Source organism: Episyrphus balteatus, chromosome 4, assembly GCF_945859705.1.
Source record: "Episyrphus balteatus chromosome 4, idEpiBalt1.1, whole genome shotgun sequence".
Classification (NCBI taxonomy): domain Eukaryota; kingdom Metazoa; phylum Arthropoda; class Insecta; order Diptera; family Syrphidae; genus Episyrphus; species Episyrphus balteatus.
The window spans coordinates 80,793,702-80,814,180 of record NC_079137.1 but is presented as its reverse complement, the minus strand read 5'-3'; positions in this window follow the sequence as shown (position 1 = coordinate 80,814,180).

Sequence of the window (20,479 nt, the reverse complement as noted above, 5' to 3'; positions counted from 1 at the left end):
TTTTAAAAAAATAATTTTTTATATATAAAAATTTTATAACATTTTTCAAAAAAAAAGTTGGTATGCCATTTTTAAGAAAATATTATTCAACACATAATAACGAAAATTCGATGAAATTCATCAACCCGTTTTCAAAAAAACGATTTTTCAAAAAAAAATTTTGAAATATTTTTAAAAAATCCAAAAATGAGTTTTTCTAAAATTTGTTAAAGTTTTTTAATTAAGTTTGTTTTAACGTTTCTTTATAAAAATTTTGGTTGAAATCTGTTTTGTCGTTTACGAGATATTCATAAATCAAAAAAACCGTTCTATGACAGGTACCGTTAGTAACGGTTAAAAAAATATTTTTTTTATTTCAAAAGTTGGCTCTTATGTGAAATACTACACACAAAAATTTTGATCAAAATCGTTAGAGCCGTTTTTGAAAAATATTAACTTTTCTATTTCCGTTATATGACAGGTACCGTTAGTTTTGGTCCTAAAAAAAAAATTTCAATTTCTCCTCTAGGGAATCACCCAAAACTGTTAACTACCAAGTTTGAAGAAAATAGCTCCAGTAGTTTAGGCTATAGCTCGAGGTTCTTACAGACAGACAGACAGACAAAAAGACAAAAAGACAGACAGACAGACAGACAGAATTGCCGGACCCACTTTTTTGGCATTCTATATCATCGTAATGTCATGTAAAATTGTTATCTCGAGTTCGATTTTTTTTACGAATCCTAAACCTATAGTACCTATATCGCAAGTAAAAATCATATTTCTTGAAAAAAAAAAACTAAAATATCTAACTTTTTTGTCTTTAATCACCTTTAAATCCATTTTTTTTATGACAATTTCACTATCTGAAAGCTTTTTTAGCTTTAAATATTTATTTACCGCTCATTTCTACACAACATCTGCAGCTAGAAGTTTTTGAACCCAATTAGTTTTCATCAAAAAAGCAAAAAAATCAATCTTTTTTCTTTTCTAACACCATAAAATCCATTTTTTTAAATGAAGACCTATTATAAATTTAATATCATCTCAAAGATTATTTCTTTGCCTTTTATATGACGTTTCAATCATATTTCTACTATGCCTACAAAAAAATTTAGATCTAAACAGGTGTTTTGAGGTATTTTTCAAGTTTTAATTTAAGATTGTGTAACTTGTAGAGTACGTACCTTTATGTGCGATATATCAAATGAAAGGTAATATTTATCAGCATGCGTATTAAAGTAAGTCAAATTTGTATGTGCTCTATATCAAAAGATATAACGTGTTTAGAAAAAGAAGATCTTTTATAAAATTATATAAAATTATTTGAATTTTTGCACAATTATAGTTTATTTAACTACCCATCTACAGTATAAATTTCATTCATCTATCTATTAAAACAAAAAAGTTATAATAAAGAAGTTTTCACTTCAAAAAACTCAAAATGAGGGATCTTCTCCTTCCAATTTAATGTCTACGCAGAAGATAGTTCAACATAATAAAATAAAAAAAACTAAAATTAATCAATTTTTCTTGTTCTAAATTCTATATAATCAAAAGATTTACATTCAACATATCTATGCCTTACGCGTGTGTATCTTAAAAACAAAATTCCTTCAAAAAAGATCTTAAGAAATTACAACTAATTTGAAAGTTTTTTTCATTTTTATTTTCTCTCGAAAAATAGTAATAAAATTTAAAATTTACTTTCTAACATGTTTAGGTTTTAATTTTTATTTTTTGTTAAAATTTTAATATCTTTCAGCCTACATCTTTTACAAAAGATGTTTCTTCTTAAGAATATATCCGGATCGTGCCCCAAAACACACATCATTGAATCGGCACTAAAACGTCAATATCATCTAAATATTTATTCCCATATTGTGAAGTGTTTATTGAGCCATCCCTGAGATTGAAATAACAAATTTTATATTTTTTTTTTCATTTTTGCTAAATATAGGATCAATGAAAAAAAAGAAGAAAATTATGTAAATTTTGAAATTTCTGTAAAAAAAAATAAATGGTCCTCTCAACCCTTCAAGATAAAAATAAGAAAAAAAAAAAAAAATACAAAAAAAACTGACTAGGTTTCTACTAATGGATGCGTTATCGAATAGGATATCTGTTTTTTTTTTTTTTTTTTTTTTTTTAATTTTCATCTAAAATCTCAACAAGCAAGTTCCATTTAACTTGTATTTTCAGATGGATCGTGTAAACGAGGCACTCAAAAAAAGGGCGACAAGGTTCTTTAAGTAGTTTATTTATTTAGTTTGTTATTTTTGTTTTTCCTTCATCTTTTTTTCTCTAATGTTTCCCTTTCGGTCTTTTGATTGTTTTCTTTAAAATAATTCTCAAGTACCTTTGCGCTTGTCTGTCAAATGCTAATCAACGCCAGAAGACAGCAGGCAGGCAGGCAGGCAGCCCCGTTCATCTAATTGCGACCCATCTACCCGTGTGACATAGACAATTTTGATTGTTTAAAAACGATGTGAGTTTTTCTGTCACAGTAGTCGTCGTCAGAGAGTCGCAAAGCAAATACAGAAAATTTGAAATTTCACATCCCCGCAGGATGATTGATTTAGTCAATTAAAATGTACCACCTTAAGTAAACTCACACACACAAATAAAACACATTAATTAATCATAAAAAAAGAAATAATAATGAATTTTTTTGGTGGGGTGCCGCAAGAGACACACATTGGGCCTCTATTTGTTTACACAAATTAATATTCCAAGGAAGACGAACCGAACGTGCGAAGAAAGTGTTGGGTGATGCAATGTGTGTGTTGTGTGATGAGTGTGTTATGAAAGATTTGTTTACACATCATAGAGAGGAGAAGAATATTTCCCAAAAAAACCAAAAGGATGGGTTATAAAATTTGAACTTATTTCATAAACAAAGTAATTAAGATAAAAATGGAAGAGACGGGAAGTAATTATTTCTTTTAAACATATTTTTAGCACATTATTAAACCACATACAGAGAGAAAGTGTGTATAAACAAAATCGATAGAGATGATGAGTTTTAAAATACGCCAGAGGAGGGATAATATGGGATCAAGGAAACATGCAATATCAATAGAAGAATGACACCATCCAAACATTTTACAAAAATGAAAGAAAAAGGATAATTGACTTTGCCTCCCGTTGATTTGTTTCCTTGAAACTGGGAATAGAATCGGGATAAAGGTCCCGTCTGCTTATTTTGTAAGAAGACGACTTCTTATGGTGATGTATGGCAAACAAAATAACAAGGACTCTGCAAAAGCGAAAAGAGTGTGTATGTAAACATTCGATATGTGTATACAAGGAGAAAGGATATACAATTCGTGTCCCGTTTTATTTATTTTTTTTTTCTTCTTGTTTGTAATTTTGCCGACAACGACGACATTCCTTAATCCTTTGACGAAACACACAATAATAGAGTTGCATTGTTAAACTTACTTCCTTGCAAAGAGAGAGCTGAGTAAAAAGTAGAGGAGTATATTATAAAGGAGTCGCTTCATTGTAGCAATATAGTGAGTAAGTGTATTTTTATTTTTTTATATGATGATGATGATGGTGACTTTGCAAATGTATAATGAGGTGCAATTTACTGTGCGGATTCTTTTATTTCCTTGAGAACGTAATGATAGAGGTTTTTTTTTTGTTGAAAAAAAAAAAAAATAATATGCCTTTGGGTGATATACTTGACGCTATAGAAAAACGAAGCGGGAATTTCTCTTTTTTATACTTTTTTATAAGTTGAGTGGTATACTTTATTCAATTGTTTGGGGTATACAGAAAGTGTAAGGAAATCATAGCAATTACCTTGCAATTGGTTGGTCATTAGGCAAATATAGAACTTCAAAGGTGAGTTTTTTTTTTTCTTTTTTTTTAAAGTCAAATAGGTATTTTGTAAAAAAAAGACTTGAGAGGTATTAAATGCCTATGACTTCTATGCTTGAAGTACATATCTGTGAAGGATGTCTTGACTATAAAAAAGGTTTTAAAGCTAATTGTGTATTTTGACAAAAGGCGCATTTTTCTCTGTTTGTGAAAGAAAAGTAGGTATCGTGGGGAAATTGTTTTCTTTTTTGAGTTTGTAAAGATTTTTCTTACTTTGTGATTTTTGACAAAGAAACACTTTAATGTCATTGAAAAATTATTGAAGAAAAACGTTTTATTTGTTTTTATATGAGCAATTTTTTTAGAAATGTTATAGAGCTTCGTGATTTCAGAATTTTTGTTTTTTTTTTTTTCTTAATGGACATTAAAAAAAAAATTAATGTTTCAGTTACATTCTTCTTTTTTCATTCGGAGCTGATCTTCTAAAAATCGAAAGGATCATAAATTTACTGCCTTTTTAATAATTGATGGATAGATGTTGATATAATTTATTAAGGGGCAAATTTCTTGACAGTAAGTTAATTTTTCAAGGTACAAAAACATTTGAAAAATGGTCCTTCGAGCCGGATTAATTTGTTAGCATGTTAGTTTTACGCTGTATCAAAGAAATATCAAATGAATTAGAAACAATTGAAAGGGACAAGGACTGTTGAGGTATCACGAAGAAAATATTTGGACGACTAAGGTTTTATTTATTTCATTTTTCTACATCTTTGATTTTTTGTCTGATTACAACTGATTTTCGCATTCAAATCAACAAATTAAGAAAACAAACAAATTAATCCTTCAAGCTGAATAAAAAGATGTATTAGCTTAAACAAAACATGTTCAATAGTCTTTTTTTTTTTTTTAAGCACCAATGCTTTAAAAAAAAATTGGTCCTTCGATTCGGATCAAAAAGTGTATTTTCCTTATTATTTGAATTTTAAACACCTCATTTTGTTTCAACACAATTTCATCTATAAATTTCGCTAACATTAACGGACTGTCATGCTTACATTTCTAATTAAAAAATACTAAAGAAAATAAATCTGGTCCTTCGAGCCGGATCAAAAGCTGTATTTGCCTATATATTCGAGTTTTAATACCTTCATTTTGTTTCAACACCATTTTCACTTGCGATATAGGTAGGTACTATAGGGAAGTTTAGGATTTGGAAAAAAAAAAATCGAACTCGAGATAACAATTTTACATACCATTACGATGATGGAGAATGCCAAAAAGTGGGTCCAGCAATTCTGTCTGTCCGTCTGTAAGTAGGTACCTTGAGCTACAGCCTAAACTAATATAGCGATTTTCTTTAAACTTAGTAGTTAACAGTTTTGAGCAATTCCCTAGAGGACAAATTGAAGTTTTTATTTTAAGACCAAAACTAACGGTACCTGTCATAGAACGGTTTTTTTAATTTATGATTTTCGCGTAAATGACACAACAGATTTCAACCAAAATTTTTATACAAAAATGTTACAACAAACTTGATTTAAAAACTTTAAAAATTTAAAAAAAAATATTCCAAATTTTTTTTTTTTTTTGAAAAAGCGATTTTTTTGAAAACGGGTAGATGAATTTTATAGAATTTTTATGTGTTGAATAATATTTTCTTAAAAATGGCATACTACCTTTTTTTTGAAAAATCTTATAAAATTTTTATATATAAAAAATAATTTTTTTAAAAAACGGCTCTAACGACTTTCGAAATTTTTTTTCTAAAAATTCCTTTTTATGCAAGAAATCAAACTTCATACTTGGTTTTGTTTAAAACTTCCTTTAAATCGGTGTTTATTTAATTATAACAGCAGATTTTATTTTTTTTTACACTGAGTCAGTTCCATTTCTATTTGTGTTTATTTGCAGCCTAAAAAAAAATGAAGGAAAACTTACAAAATTGCAAAAGTTGTGATTTTTACTAAAACTTTATTGACAGTTTTTAATATAAGTTCGTGAAAACATGTGACCCTTTTAAAACAAAAAAAAAACAACAATATCATCTTTATCACACTCTATTGGAGAATTTTTTTAAGTTTTACAAACAAGTTGAACAAATTGTGTGCAATTGTCACTTTTTCAAATGTTTACACAACCAAAATTGTAGTTACTTTCTGGGACACCTTGTACAAATAGAAAATAAGTTAGATATGTACCCTAAAACCATACTTTTCTACTCTTGTATACTTATTTTTTTTTTGTTTTTTTTTTATTGAGGAAATGATATCTAGCAAAGTTTGTGTCTGTCTGTATCTAACCTAACAAAACGAGAGCCTAATTTAATTATTTGCAAACACTTTCGTAGGTAAACATTGTGATACATCTTTTGCTGATTTAGGTGTCAGTTCAGTTCGTTCGTTCACGTGTTTGCCGTATGGGTGTGCTGTTGGCTGCTAGCTCTGGCAGTGTCCAAACTATCAAGTCGATGTTATGTGTATAGTTTTTCGTAATTTGAACTTCAGAGCTACAGCAGAGATACCTACGTTCAGATAGGCAAACTCGGTCTACCCTCATCAGAGTGTACTTGTGAGCTTCACAAATTTGTAACAAAAAGTAGGCAATTTTGTTACTTTTTTTTCAAACAGAGAGCTCTTTTTTTTTTTGTTTGTTCATTTTTGTGTGACAACAATTTGCTCCATTTGTCACACACTTGTATAAATGTACGAACTATCATACAACTTCCCTTCCCCCCCCCCCCCCCCTCACTTTTGCCACAGTCGCAAGGGGGACTCTATAGAAGTGGTGTGGGTTAAAGGCGAACAAACATTTGCAGTCGTTCACTATTATAACCAAAAAGCCAAACGAGAGTGACTGAACTAATTGGAGTTTGTTTTTTTTTTTTTCACTCATTTAAAGTAAAAGCAAGCCTTAGGTAAATATCCGTGTAATAATGGTTAATTGAAACTTGTTTATTTTATATACTTTGGGTCCGATTTGATAAAAAAAAAATGTAAAAAAAAAAAGAAATAATTGGGTGCCGGTGTTGCAGCAGTCGGTGGTGCTTGTGCTGGTGCAAACGAACATACCTTGCACTTAAATTTACATTTCCATGTGGCGTGATTGGAAGGAATTTAAACAAAAAAACAATCTTATATCGAATTAAAACTGAGCCACAGGCTTTCTTGCACTTTTAATTAATCCTTAAATGGCGTGTCAGGTGGATGGTTTCGTTTTTTTTCTTAAATTTTTTTCTTTCAGTTAAAAAAAATGATGTTAAATTATTTGTCTTGTTTTATTTTTTTTTTGTTAAATTTTCTTATTTTTTGTTTGAGGAATTTAATTAGTTTTGATGATTTTAATATGATTTTTGAGATTAACAGTGGGACAATTGATCTTAAAATATAGAATAAAACAGAAAATTAAGTGGCATCTCAACAGTATTTGTGCACATTTTGTTGACAAGATGCCGAATTAATTTTAAATTAAATTTTTTTTATATAAGTTTTTTGAGACACAAAGTTATTTGAAAAATGGTCCTTTAAGCCGGATTAATATTGAATTAAGCAGTTTTTAGATGTAAGCACATTAGTTTTACGCTTTGTCAAAGAAATACTAAATTAATTGAATACAATTTCGACTGAGAGACAAGAATACTTAAAGATTACGACCTGCTTTTTCTATTCAATTTCAGCGATGTCATTTAATTTTTAAATTTTTTGCTTGAAATTTACAAACTAAGGCATTTCAAGACACTTAACAAATTTATAAAAAAAAAACAGTCCCTTCATCCGGATCAAAAGTTGTAACTGTCTAAATATTTAATTTTAAACTCCATTTTGTTTCAATGCCATTCTATCTTTAATTTTTATAAACAAAGTGGCATGTTTGGATGTGAAGTTAAAATATACCTACCTATTAAAAAATTTGGTCCTTCGAGCCGGTTAAAAAGCTGTACTTTGCCTATAGAAATTTGAGTTAAATCTCTTCACTTTTTACTTACTTATATAGGTATAACAATTTTCCATTCTCGCATGATGTCTGTCGATGGGTATTAGGAGCTTCAGTCTAGACGGATGGGCCGGTATGTAGCAGTTTTTGGATCTCGTACAGAGGGGTTCTTGGAATTAATTTTTTCGGATCAAAAATAACGATACCTGTCATATAACAATTTTGGAAAAGTATAATAATTTTCTGAAAAAATGGCTCCTACGATTTTTATTAAAAAAAATTAATGTCGTTTTCGATTGGTTTCACTCGAGGATTCACTCGTTCTGAAATCCAATAAAACGGTTTGAATGACTTCCACTCAATTCTGTTTTTTTGCGTTTGTTTAAAATTTTAAATGTCAAAAATTTTAATAAAATTTTTTTTGGCAAACGAATGATATGGTATTAAGGTTGAAAAATTATAATTATGAGGACGACGACGAAGAAGATAATGATAATAAATAGTTCCATCGCTTAAATTCACATAACTATATTTTTTTTATTAATTTCAATTTCAGAAAACAATAATTCTTGAATTAAAAAAAAAAACAAACTGATTGAGTTTTTTTTGGCATTTGAAAATTCATGTACCTATTAGTATTTCTTGAGTGGATTCTGATTTGAAATCGAGAAGAGAATTCCTCTTCTCAGAATCGTTCTAGCTGTCATTTTCATGCCAATGAAATGGTTTCAGAAGGCTTCTGAACGCTTCCGGACGCTTCTGGACGTCCAATCGAAAACGACATAAGTATAAGTTTTAAGGAAAGGTCTATCTTTAAATGAGTTTTTTTTCATTCAAAAATTCTTATTAACGGTACCTTCTGTAGAACCGTTTTTTAAATTTCTAATTATTTCCCAAATTACTTGTTCAATTTTTTTGTATGTAATAACATTTATATTGTCTTAATATAAATCAAAACAAAATTTTGAAAAAAAAGTAATTTTTGGATTTAAAAAAAAAATTTAATTGTTTTGTTTTTTGAAAAATCAAATTTTCAAAAACGTGACATTGAATATTTTTGAAATTTTAGTTTTACGTGTTGATTAAAAGTTACTACAAAATGGCATTCCAAATTTATTTAAAAAATTTTTTTTTCAAAAAATTATAAAAAATTACTTTTAAAAAACTGCTCTAACGATTTTGAAATTTTTTTTTCTAAAAATGCTTGGAGCTCAACTTCATTTAAAGAGTTTTTTTTTTATATTTAAAGAACAAATTTTAAGTTCTTTTTTGTATACATTTACCAAATTTGTATATAAAAAGTTGTTAGTTCTAGACAGCCCAAAGTTTGAAAGAAGAAAGCAATATTTTGTTAAAAAATATCAAAATGATAAATTTTGAAAACAGTGTTTTGGAATCTGTTGTGTCTTCAAACACCATTTTGTGCATTGAAACTGTTTGTTGTTTTATCATTCAAAAACTAGTCATTAAAACCAAAAAACCACTAAAACTTTTAGAGAGATGAAATTTTTTCGCAGGTTTATCGAAATTTTGTCACCCTTCTCTCCCCTATTTCAAATTTTTGTTCACATTTCAATTTTTATTTCTATCATTTTCTTCTTTTGGCACATCTTCTGCACCACTGTATAGGTACTCCAAAGGGAAGACTTTTTGTAAATCCGTGTTTGACCCCAAAGCCTATCCAAATGAAACGGGTGTCTGCTGTGTCGTCGTGGCATAACTAAGTAAATATCCTACCTTTCAAAGAAAAAGAACAAACGAAAATACTCTGTTACAAAAGAAACAAAATAAAAATTTTTTTTGGAGAATTGTTAAGTTTTTATTTTTTTATTTTATTTATCCGCAGGCGCGAGAAGGTCTTTTTTTTGTACGTTGTCTACTTTCTTTTGTATATCAATTTGCACAACCGACAAAAGGACACAATACGAAAGTTTTTTTTGTAGGTATTCTGTGTATGAACGAAGAGAGCGCAAAAAAACAGCATACAAAATATAAAAACATTAAATCAGGGATACAGAAACGACAGTTTTATGATCCAAACAATAAAAAAAAGCCCTCTGTAGGCATTTTTGTACAATAAAGGGCTTCTCTTTTCATACAAAGTCTTGTAACTGCGAGTGAAAATAATATTAAGAAAAAAAAAAATATATAAAAGAATAAAATATACGAGGCACACAATAAATGGTGGTCAAAAGAAAAAAAAAATATGAGGCAGAATTTTGTGTGGTGTCTTGTTTGTTTTTCGGGGATCCAACCAAATAAAAAACAAAATCAACTAGGCCACGACGAATGCGATGTCCACTATAATACCAAACGACGACGACAACAAACGTTACAAAAAAACCACATGAAGAATGCCGTGGCTTTACGCAAGGTTGAATTTAAGTCTGTTTTTGTTTGCAGAGAAGTTTGTGGTTTTTCTGTACTAACGAAATATATGAAAAAAAATTGAATTTATTTCTGTTTCTTTATTGAATTTTCTGTGAGAATCTGCAGAGCTTCTTCATTTTTTTTTTTGGTGCAACAAAATTGAACAAAAAACCTACCTTCTATTCTCAGGTTGAAAAGGACCTAACGATACAAAAATCAGTTAGACTTTTTATTGTTTTAAAACACTTTTTGTTCAACATTTCGATAACTTACATTGTTATTTAAATCATAGATAATTTAAAATACTAATTCTCCCTGTGTTAAATTGTCCTTTATTGGGCTGCAGCAATTGATTGCCCAGATAATCATAGGACAAGTCATCACAGACACACAATCTAAGGACAACTCAAAACAGAAATAAAATGAACTCAAAATGAATTTTTTGCAGACGAACTTTGTGATGACTTGTCTCATGATAAAGTGTCCATGATGAGTTGTTTTATGATGATATTTCCTGCGTTGGGTTGATCCTAAAAGAAATCAATGAAAAATTCATGTACTTTCTATTGTAAATAAATTAACTTTAAAAAAGCACGTATACGCCATAGTGACCCAATCAATACTCACCTTTTCGTAGCCTTTTGATTAAGTTTTGAAATAAAATATTTTTTTATCGTGAATATAGATAAAGGTAGAGTATTTTAGAACAATACTGTTGACACTCTGCCACCTTGTGTGACCCCACTTTGTACTGTTTTACTATGCGCAACATGATATTTGAAAACATCCATAACCTTATCCTAAACTTCCAAAGCTTGTTTTCAAATAAAACAATATCTAAGTAAACATTTGAAAATATAGTTCACCAAAGCAAACACAGACAAAATACACAAAAAATAACCAATTAAATATTTTCATATATTATGTAATTTATTACTTTGTTTTCCTTTTTAGCCAACTTTGTAGAAAAGAAAAACAACTTCCTCCTAAACTCGTACCACAATGATCATAATATTAATTATAACTTTTTTTTCTGTTGATTTTCCCACTGAATAAAATGCCAAAGACCAAAAAAAAAAAAATGTCGCATTAAAATGGGTTGTGGCGCCCCCAAGCTTTTACAGCTCTTTATACGTATGTAACCAACTTATAATGTATTAAATGCGCTTTAACATACAAAAAGTGTATCTATCTTTAAGAATATTGTCTAATAAAAAAAAATATAAAGTATGCGTTTAAATATATATAAAAAAAAAAATGTGTGTGCAAATAGTAAACAGCTAATAAAATTCTTGTTTACCTTCTCTGTGTAAATGCAAACAATCTACGTAGATTGGTCAATGTTTTCTAACGTAAATAAACTTTCTTTTAGGTTTTTTTTTTTTTTTAAATAGGTTTACGCACGCATCATGGCATGATGGCATGCTCTGGGTGTTAGCCAAATTCTGATCTGTTTAGTAGTGTTTTCAACATTGTTCACGCTTTTCTATTGCAAAATAACAACAAAAACAATTTTGTTTTTGTTTTTTCGAAAATATCTACCTACCTGACAGAAAACTGCTTTTATTGTTGTTTATCATGAGTGTCTAAACTCTAAGGTATAAGACGCATTTATGTTTTTGTTTGACCATTCATTGGTAAGGAATGGTTGATGGTTGCAAAATAACTTGTGTTGGTTTATATTTAACATATTTTTTATTCTGATAAGCTAAACTACTTTTTTTTATATTGTATACTGCTTCGAATGAAAACAATCTTTTCTACTGTTTTGATTGTTAAAAGGAATAGAAATATAGACATAGCCACTTTGTTTACATTCTTAGACGCACACTACGGTTCGACAATTAATCAAATGTTTTACTAAAAATTCCCAAAAAAGTAGAAAGATTACTTTTTTCTCAAAATTTTTCAAACTAAAAATTTGAAAATATGCACTTTATAAAGTTAAAGTGGTTCAACTCATTGCAAGAAACTGTTTGCAGGAAACTGTTTACAGGAAACTGATTGCAATAAACTGTTTGCAGGAAACTGTTTGCTACAAACTACTGTTTTTCGGCATAATCTAGCTATTCATTAGTAGTTTGATCCAAAAAGTTGACATTTCGAAGGTGATATATTGTACCTAAGACTTTTGCAATCCAAATTTGACCAACAACTTCGAAAAGGAAACAAATTGAGATGTGGAAAAACTTTTTGAGTTCGAAAATAAGACAGAAAAATCTTTTTGTAGAAAATTTTTAATATTTAAATAAATAATTTAATTTAAATTCTCCGTTTCTCAGTTTAATTCAATTTCTTTTAACCATCTTTTTTGTGAAAAATAACAGCTAGCTTGAAACTGTCCGACTGACATAATTTCCTATTTGCTGATATAATCAAGTGACCCGCATTGTATCAAAAAATTAAAAAAACACACTCCGCTTGCATGCATGGCTCTCACGGTAAATAAATTTTATTATAATTTTCATTTTCGTTTCCCCCAATTAGATTTCTGAATTCTGAATGTACTAGACTACACTACCTTGTCCCTCATTTCCCCTTGTCATTCAGCGCATTTTATCTGACCTAATTTTTTTTTGTTTTGGTTTTCGCATGAAATATATACGAATATATCACTCAAAACAAATCTTCAATGTTTGTGCACATTCACCAAATACAAATATACGACAATAAACAAGAAAACAATGAAAATGCTGCGTAGAAAAGTGAGTGTTAAGACTTATATTTTTGCCCTTGATATAAATCCAAACATAGATTTTTAGAAAATAAAGAAAATAAACAAAACAATCATATTTTTTGTTGTCGATATAAAATATCAACTTCAATGAAAACAACAATGCAAGCCTTCAAAAACGTAAAATCTTATATGAAGATATGGAAAGATCTGCGATTTTTTTAAAAGATGTGGCAAAATCAGGAAAGTTAGGCAGTTTGCGGGTACGATTAAACGTACACTTCTATTTTTTTTATGAATTAAAACTTTTTAAAAACTATTCACAAGTTCTAAGAAGTCAAAGACATAATTAAAACTTTTGAAAGGATGAAGTAGATTACATCATTAAAAAAGTTGAATTTGGGGACTAAATGAATGTGTTACATTTTAATATTTAATTTCCTGAAATATCGACAGAATTTCAGAAAATATTTCTTCTACGTCTAAAAAAATGGTCATTACAAAAAAAAAAAAAACAAGTATACGCCGTAGTGACCAAAGCAAACACTAATAGAACTCGAGATAACAATCAGATATGACATTACGATGATGGAGAATGGGAAAAAATTGAGTCTCGCAGCCTAAACCACTGAAGCAATTTACTACAAAATTCGTAGTTAAGAGTTTTTTTTAGTGGTTCGATGGAAATTGAAATTTTATTTTTAGGACCGCTTTTAATAGTAGGGGAGCCCGAGATGCTAAATTTGCAGTTACTCGAGCGACATGGGGACCTATTGGATTGCAAAGATTAGGTTCTAAAACGAAAAAAAGTATATGGAAGTTTTCCATTTAAGTGGGGAAAAGAGCTTATGAACACGTTAAGAAAATGTAAAAAAAAAACTGTCACATTGAAATACTCGAGCGCGTCAGATATTAATAGAGTATACTCGCATTGACTTTGTGATAACCGATAAATATTAATCTGACGATAAGGCAAAGGCAGTGGTGGGTGGCTAAAAAAAGCGGTAGAAAAAATTAAAAAAAAAAATTAATTCGAGCGTGTCAGATGAACTCTAAATAGTGTTCAATTTGAATAACTGACGATTTGGACGTGGCCTACACTTATAAATCATTTTTGAAAATGTAAAAAAAATTTGTACCCGAATTCATAAGTCTTACGAAAGAAAAAACTACCCCAAATCCAAGAACATTACGTAATTCCAGACGATCAGTGCTCCTATATTTATTAAAGATGGGGCTTTTGCCATAAAGTTAAGAATGTCACGTTTTTTCTCGATATACAAAAATTTAAGTATTAGACCGGTATGGAAATTTTCCAGTCATGAATTCCATAGAAAACGTCTTTTGAAGCTTATTCCCTTTGGCACGTTTCTTTTTATCAAATTTTATGAATTCTTTTGATTTTTTAAGTCAATCCGTATCCACATAATAAGTGTAAGTAAATTAGACAAAAAAAAAATTAAAATATTTCGACAAACAAGTTAAACATTCAGCAACATAGACCAAAAAATTGTATTTTTTTTTTACTGTACAAACTGTACATTCATGCTTTATCGATAATCTTGGCTATATTGACCCATGAAAACCGTCAGATTATATATTTTTCGTGTTCCTGGTAAAATTCCCTTCAGAATAAAAAAAATTAATCGCGCTCGAGTGTTTCGAGGTGACGTTTTTTTTTACAACTTTGTGACTCCCCCATTTTCTTATGCCCCGCTCAAATTGTCAGATTATTGAAATATACACTTTTCTGGATGTACTTAACCTACCAATTTTTTTAATCTGACGCGCTCGAATATTTCCGAGGATCGATTTTTTTTACTAATCTGACGGACTGCCCACAAAGAAAACCACCGTATCAAGCTTTTTTATTTGGTAGGAGAACATTACGAAGTACAAGCTTTCTCCCCATATGATTTTCTGACGCGCTCGAGTAACGCGCGAAATCCCTTCCTGGGCTCCCCTGCTATAAAAGTAGGTACTTATTTGTCATCATAGAACCGCTTTTTAATTTCTGACTTACTCCTAAGTGACACAATTTCAATGAATTTTTTTTCTACAAAAACGTGTGAGTAGCTCTTATGTTAAAATCAGTTAAAATCCATTACAAATAAAAAAAAAAAATGAATAAGAAAAAATATTTATGCAACTGAAAAAAAATTTCATTGAAACCGAAAAAAATTTCCATTAAAAAAATTTTATTGCAACTGAAAAATATTTGCATTAAAAATAAAATTTTTATAGGAAATAAAAATATTTTATTGTAAATAAAAAATTTTCTGCATTGAAAAAAAAAAAAATTTCAATGCAAAATGTGTCCATTAATTTTTTTTTAAATATTCGTCGAAGTTCTTACAGTTTTCCCTTTTCGACCATACATAAGCTATTTCAACTGTTAGTGTAGGTATGGTCAAACAACCAAAATTGTAAGAAATTCCAGGAATATTAAAAAAAAAATGTAATGTACACATTTTGCATTGAATTTTTTTTTCAATGCAAACAATTTTCTATTAACAATAAAAATTTTTTTTAATGCAAAATATTTTTATTTGCAATAAACATTTTATTTTCAATACAAACTTTTTTCATTTGCGATAGCATTTTATTTTTGAGTAGCATTGAATTTTTTTTTAATGGAAATTTTGTTCAGTTGCAAAAAATTTTTTTTTTTAATGAAAACATTTTTTATTATGCAACAAATATTTTTTTTTATTTCAAATGCATTTGATATTTTTACAACCCTGGTTAAATTTAAGAAAAAAAATAAAAACAAATCAATTTTTTGAAGACCAATGAATTTTACTGACCTTTTCTTACTTGTTGATTAATATTTTTTTAATTACATTCAAATTTTATTTTCAAAATTTTTTGAAATTTTTGATACAAAAAAATATTTTTTTTTCAAGTTTTTTTTTAAATTATTTGTTTACAACGAGTACTTCATTTGGATGAAAAGGAGAATTTTTTGTAACTTTAAACCAAATTTTAAATTATTTTTTAAGTTTTAAATTCCAAGCAACTTTTAACAAAAGATGAAGTTCGTGAGATGCAGTCGTGCCTTTTTTACAGTTCTGTTTTCAGTAATGGTCGATACCCAAGTGTATATTCTTTAAACTAAATTAAATATTTTTTTTTTATATTTTCTAAAAAATAACAATAAATACGATTTAAAACGAAATCAGTGTTCAATTCTTTAATATATTGAAATATGTATTAAAAAAAAAAAACTAATAACACAAATTAAGCTGCTAATTTAAATAAAAAAAAAACATTCGCTATTTCTTTAACATCGCATTCACAAATATTAATACCTAAAGTTCATTTCTTATTAAAAATAATAAATTTAATTTTCCCAAAAAAGGTAAACGAAGTAGCGTGACTTAACTTTTAAGGCTACTTTATCCAATTAGAGCTTAATAGCTTAGCAAAGTACTTTTTTTTCTCTCTTAAACTCAACAAGCAAAAGAAAAAAAAACAAGAAAAAAAAAAACTGAAAAACCTTTCCCCAAAAGTGTATATATTCTTTCCAACAGAGCAACAGGAAATGTAAAGAAAAAAAAAATTGTACTTACGTGAAAAATAAACAGCTCTGTAATCAATTTGCGTCAATAACTTTATTTTCAAACTTGTTCTTCTCTTTATAAGGGTAAGTTGTCTTATATTATTTTTTTTTTTTTTGTATAAAATAGGCAGATACACTTTTCAATTTTCTTTCAAAATTTGTTCCTTCTCTCTCTCTCTCTGTTTTTTTAAACCTTCACAATCCCTCTGTGAACAATATCTTATACCATAATTTGAAAGTAACATCATTTTCTTTCAACAAAAAAAAAAAAATTTAAATTTTCTTATATAGCTACTTTTTCAAACTTATATACAAGGGTACCTTTTTGGGTAAGGTTTATATTTCCCACTACCCTCTTCTGGAATACATAAAAAAAAAACAAGCGAAAAACCTTGATAGGCTCCATAAAGATGGGCAAAAAAAAAATGAACTGACGTTATGTAATCTATCTCAATTTCAAATCCATAACAACAAAGTGCCTATACCCCCCACATAGGCAGGCGTCAGCTGCAGAAAAAAAAGCACACAGAAAATATAATGAAAAATCAAAAAAAAAAAAGATACAGATAGAAAGATACTCTAGCAGCTTCATATATACCATATATCCATCTATCTACTTGTACTCTTTGTGAAAAAAAAGAACTGAATTTTAATTTTTTTGTGTTGTTGTTGTTTCAGTTCTTTAGCACCACAAAACCACTATTAATCATGTCAGCATCGCATCTGTGCAGTATATTATTGTGGATGGATAAAGATACAACAAACAAATATACATCAGGGTTTTTTTTTGTTTTTTTTTTAAATTTTTTTTGCGCGAATCGTGCCCCCCAAACCGACCACCGCTCTTTCCTTTCCTCACCACTTTGACTCTCGTTGAAAGACAGACACCCAGTCAGACAGAAAATCTTAACAGAAAAATCTGTATCTAACCCGCTGCTGCTAGCTGACGCTGCTGTCGTGGGAAAAATACAAAAAAATAGGAAAAAAAAACAGAACAATCTCGAAGCTTTGTTACAAATTGTATTTGGCAGTAAAGGTCATAAAGTGTTAAAAGCATTTACCAGGAAAACAAAGCCAACACAAATGTATCTTAATTGGTAACAATGGCTACTCTGTTACTAGGCGCTGATACCTCTGACTCGATGACGTTGTATCTTGTATCTGCCGGTAGTCGTTAAGCGATCGCAGCGCACTGTGATTCATTGATTCAAATCGAAATCGATTTTGAAATTCAATTGTTCTTTTGTAATTCAGCGACAGAAATAGCAATTTGCTGATAAAAAGTGTGGTAAAAGAGTTGTAATCAGCTTTTTTCGTTACATTGACCATGGTTGCCAGCTTGCTTTCAATTACAATAATTCATTTAAATTTAAATGAGTCAGAAATGCTATTTACTTAAAGAAGATTATCATAAAAAGCTTCAAGACAGTTAGAGATAAGTTAAGTGGAGGTATGTTGCCAAGAAAACAAAAATTGTTATTCCAAGTTATTTTAATTTTTCAGAGCATTTTTTTTTTCCGGAATTCAAACGAAAAACAACTCATTCTGGAAATCTGCTCTGATACATTTTTATGCATGACAATGCTATTAAGCTTGTTGCTATGCGAGTTTTACACGTCACGATGATGTTAGTTGTTGTCGGAAGTATGTTAAATGTTTGAGGTCACTGTACATTGTGCAATGAATACAAAAGTTTGTTGTTTTTTTTGGGGGGAGACTTGTATCAGTTTACGTTTTATTAAGAGAGTGGCGCCAAACAATAAAAACAAAAAACAAGATAGTAGAATTTTTGAGATTCACTAGCAAAATAATCTTGTCAACTTTTGGAAAAAAAAAACATGTGCTTTTGAATTGACGAACGTGAACGTGAATCCAATCACATACAACATGTGCTTTTTAAGATAGCATAGTGACTGACTGACTTTGGGAGGGCGATAGTGTATATAGCTGCTATTAAATTTATTTATGTTTTTTTCCTTGGAGTTTTAATTTTTCGTTTTTTTTTTTCTTTTATGATTTGAATAGAAGGTTAACAGATGAAGCGACCGGCCTTTTTTTAATTTTTTTTTTGTTGGAAATTATTGAAAACATAAATATTGCTCAAGTGTGGAAATATAAATTAATTTAAGCAATTTTTGTGGGCATCATTAATGTCTTGAGTTTTTTTGTTTGTTAACAATGTTTTATGATTATTGTTATTACTAGTTCTAGGGTAAATAATAATAAATTCGTCGTCCCTTGAAGATGTGCGAAAATAAATGTTTATTTTATTTTTACAGATTTACGAGAATATAGTATTTTAAAAACATTTTTTTTTCCATTAAATAAATAAATTCTTTTTACAACACCATTAGTTTGGTTTTTATTGATATTAGGATGTCGATGAGGTTATAATTTTAACAGATGGTTTGCAAACTACATTACATGCATTTAAAATATTTTAATGGTAGTTTTTTTTTTTGTTTTGTCTTTTTTGAAATGTTTATTTTAATTTTATTGGTGTAATAATTTGAAATTGAAATTCGACCAAATGCTTCATGATGCGATTTGCAAAATACAGCTGCGTTTTATTTTTTGTTTTGAAAAACAAAAAAACTATTTTTTATGAATATTAAGGATTTCGCTAAGATATTTAAAAATTTGAACAGAAAATAATTGGAAACCCCTAATTTCTCTTTCTTTTAATACAATAAAAATGTATGGAAAAATAAATCAGGCATGTTTCAAAATATTAAATTTTAATTCATAATTAATCATAATTAATAATTATTTTTAATTAAAATTCTGTTTTATGTTATACACTAAAAGTTATCGAAATGGAATTAATTTTTAAACAAGAGCATATTTCCTCATAGAACACAACCATTGACATATTTTTTTTTAAACAAATTGATTTTTTTTTTGAAGTTTTGGTTTTAGGTTTAGTTTTCATGATTTTATGGATCAAACAATTTTGAAATTGTCTTTGGGCTCAATACCATTTGAAATGGTTTTTTTTTTTCCTAGATTTATTTCGTTATAATTTTTTTTCAAAAAGGTTTGCCAATGCACATTTTACATACAGAGATTTTATATATAATATCTTTCTACTGAAACATTATTTTTTTACAATATTTATTTACATAATAAGAGAGTTTGAAGGGAAAAAACGAAAGAAAAAGCTTTAATTTAAATTAAAAAAAAAAAAAAAACATTTATATAGATAACAATAATAGTTATACAATTCATTTATCTAATTATATTTCATTTTTTTTTTAATTTTATATATTTCTATACACATTTTTTCCTTTTTATGATTTTTGTTTTTGTTTTATATTTATTTTTTTTTATATAAATAAAAGAAAACTTAAAACTAAAATGACTAGACGATTAAACATTTGTATTTAAAAAAGTAAATAAATAAATAAATTGTATATATATTAATAAATAAATAAATACACACCTTAACCCTCTACTGCATGAATTAACATTAGCGGACTAAAAAATTAAAAAATGCTTTATATATGTTCTTTGGGTTGTTTCAAAACGGTTTTCATTAAAAAAATTTGTTTAAATTAATTTGTTTACAAAATTTGTTTATAAGCCAAATTTGGCTTCGTATGCATTAAGGGGTAAGAAATTTTACTAATTTTATTTATTCAGATTATGTAAAAAATACAATTAAAAATATCAAAAGATAAATATTTATCATTTAAAAACAAAATAAAGTAAAATAAATACATTGCATTACAAAAGGTTAAGAATTAATTCAAATTTGGCTCATTTTAAGACATGGAACCGAGAAAAGCAATTTGTTTTTGTCCGTTTTAAATATGTCTTCTGGTTCACATTCTTTCCACTGTCGAAGCTAGTCTTGCTCCAACATTTTCACCCACTCCCAGATCTTACAAGAACTAAAAAGAAATAAAATGATTGAAAAATATTATAGGTGTGCCCTCCTCTTCCTAAAATTTTTGTGGTTACGCAGCTGGAAATGGGGTTAACACGAGAAAAATGTCTCTAAAGGCGAAGCGGCTCCATTTCTGAAGCAAAACATAGCTTCCAAGCAAAATAACAATGTAAAGAAACAAAATTTTCCAACAAAAAATTTTTACAAATTGTGTAGATTTATACAACCCCTTAATACATACGAA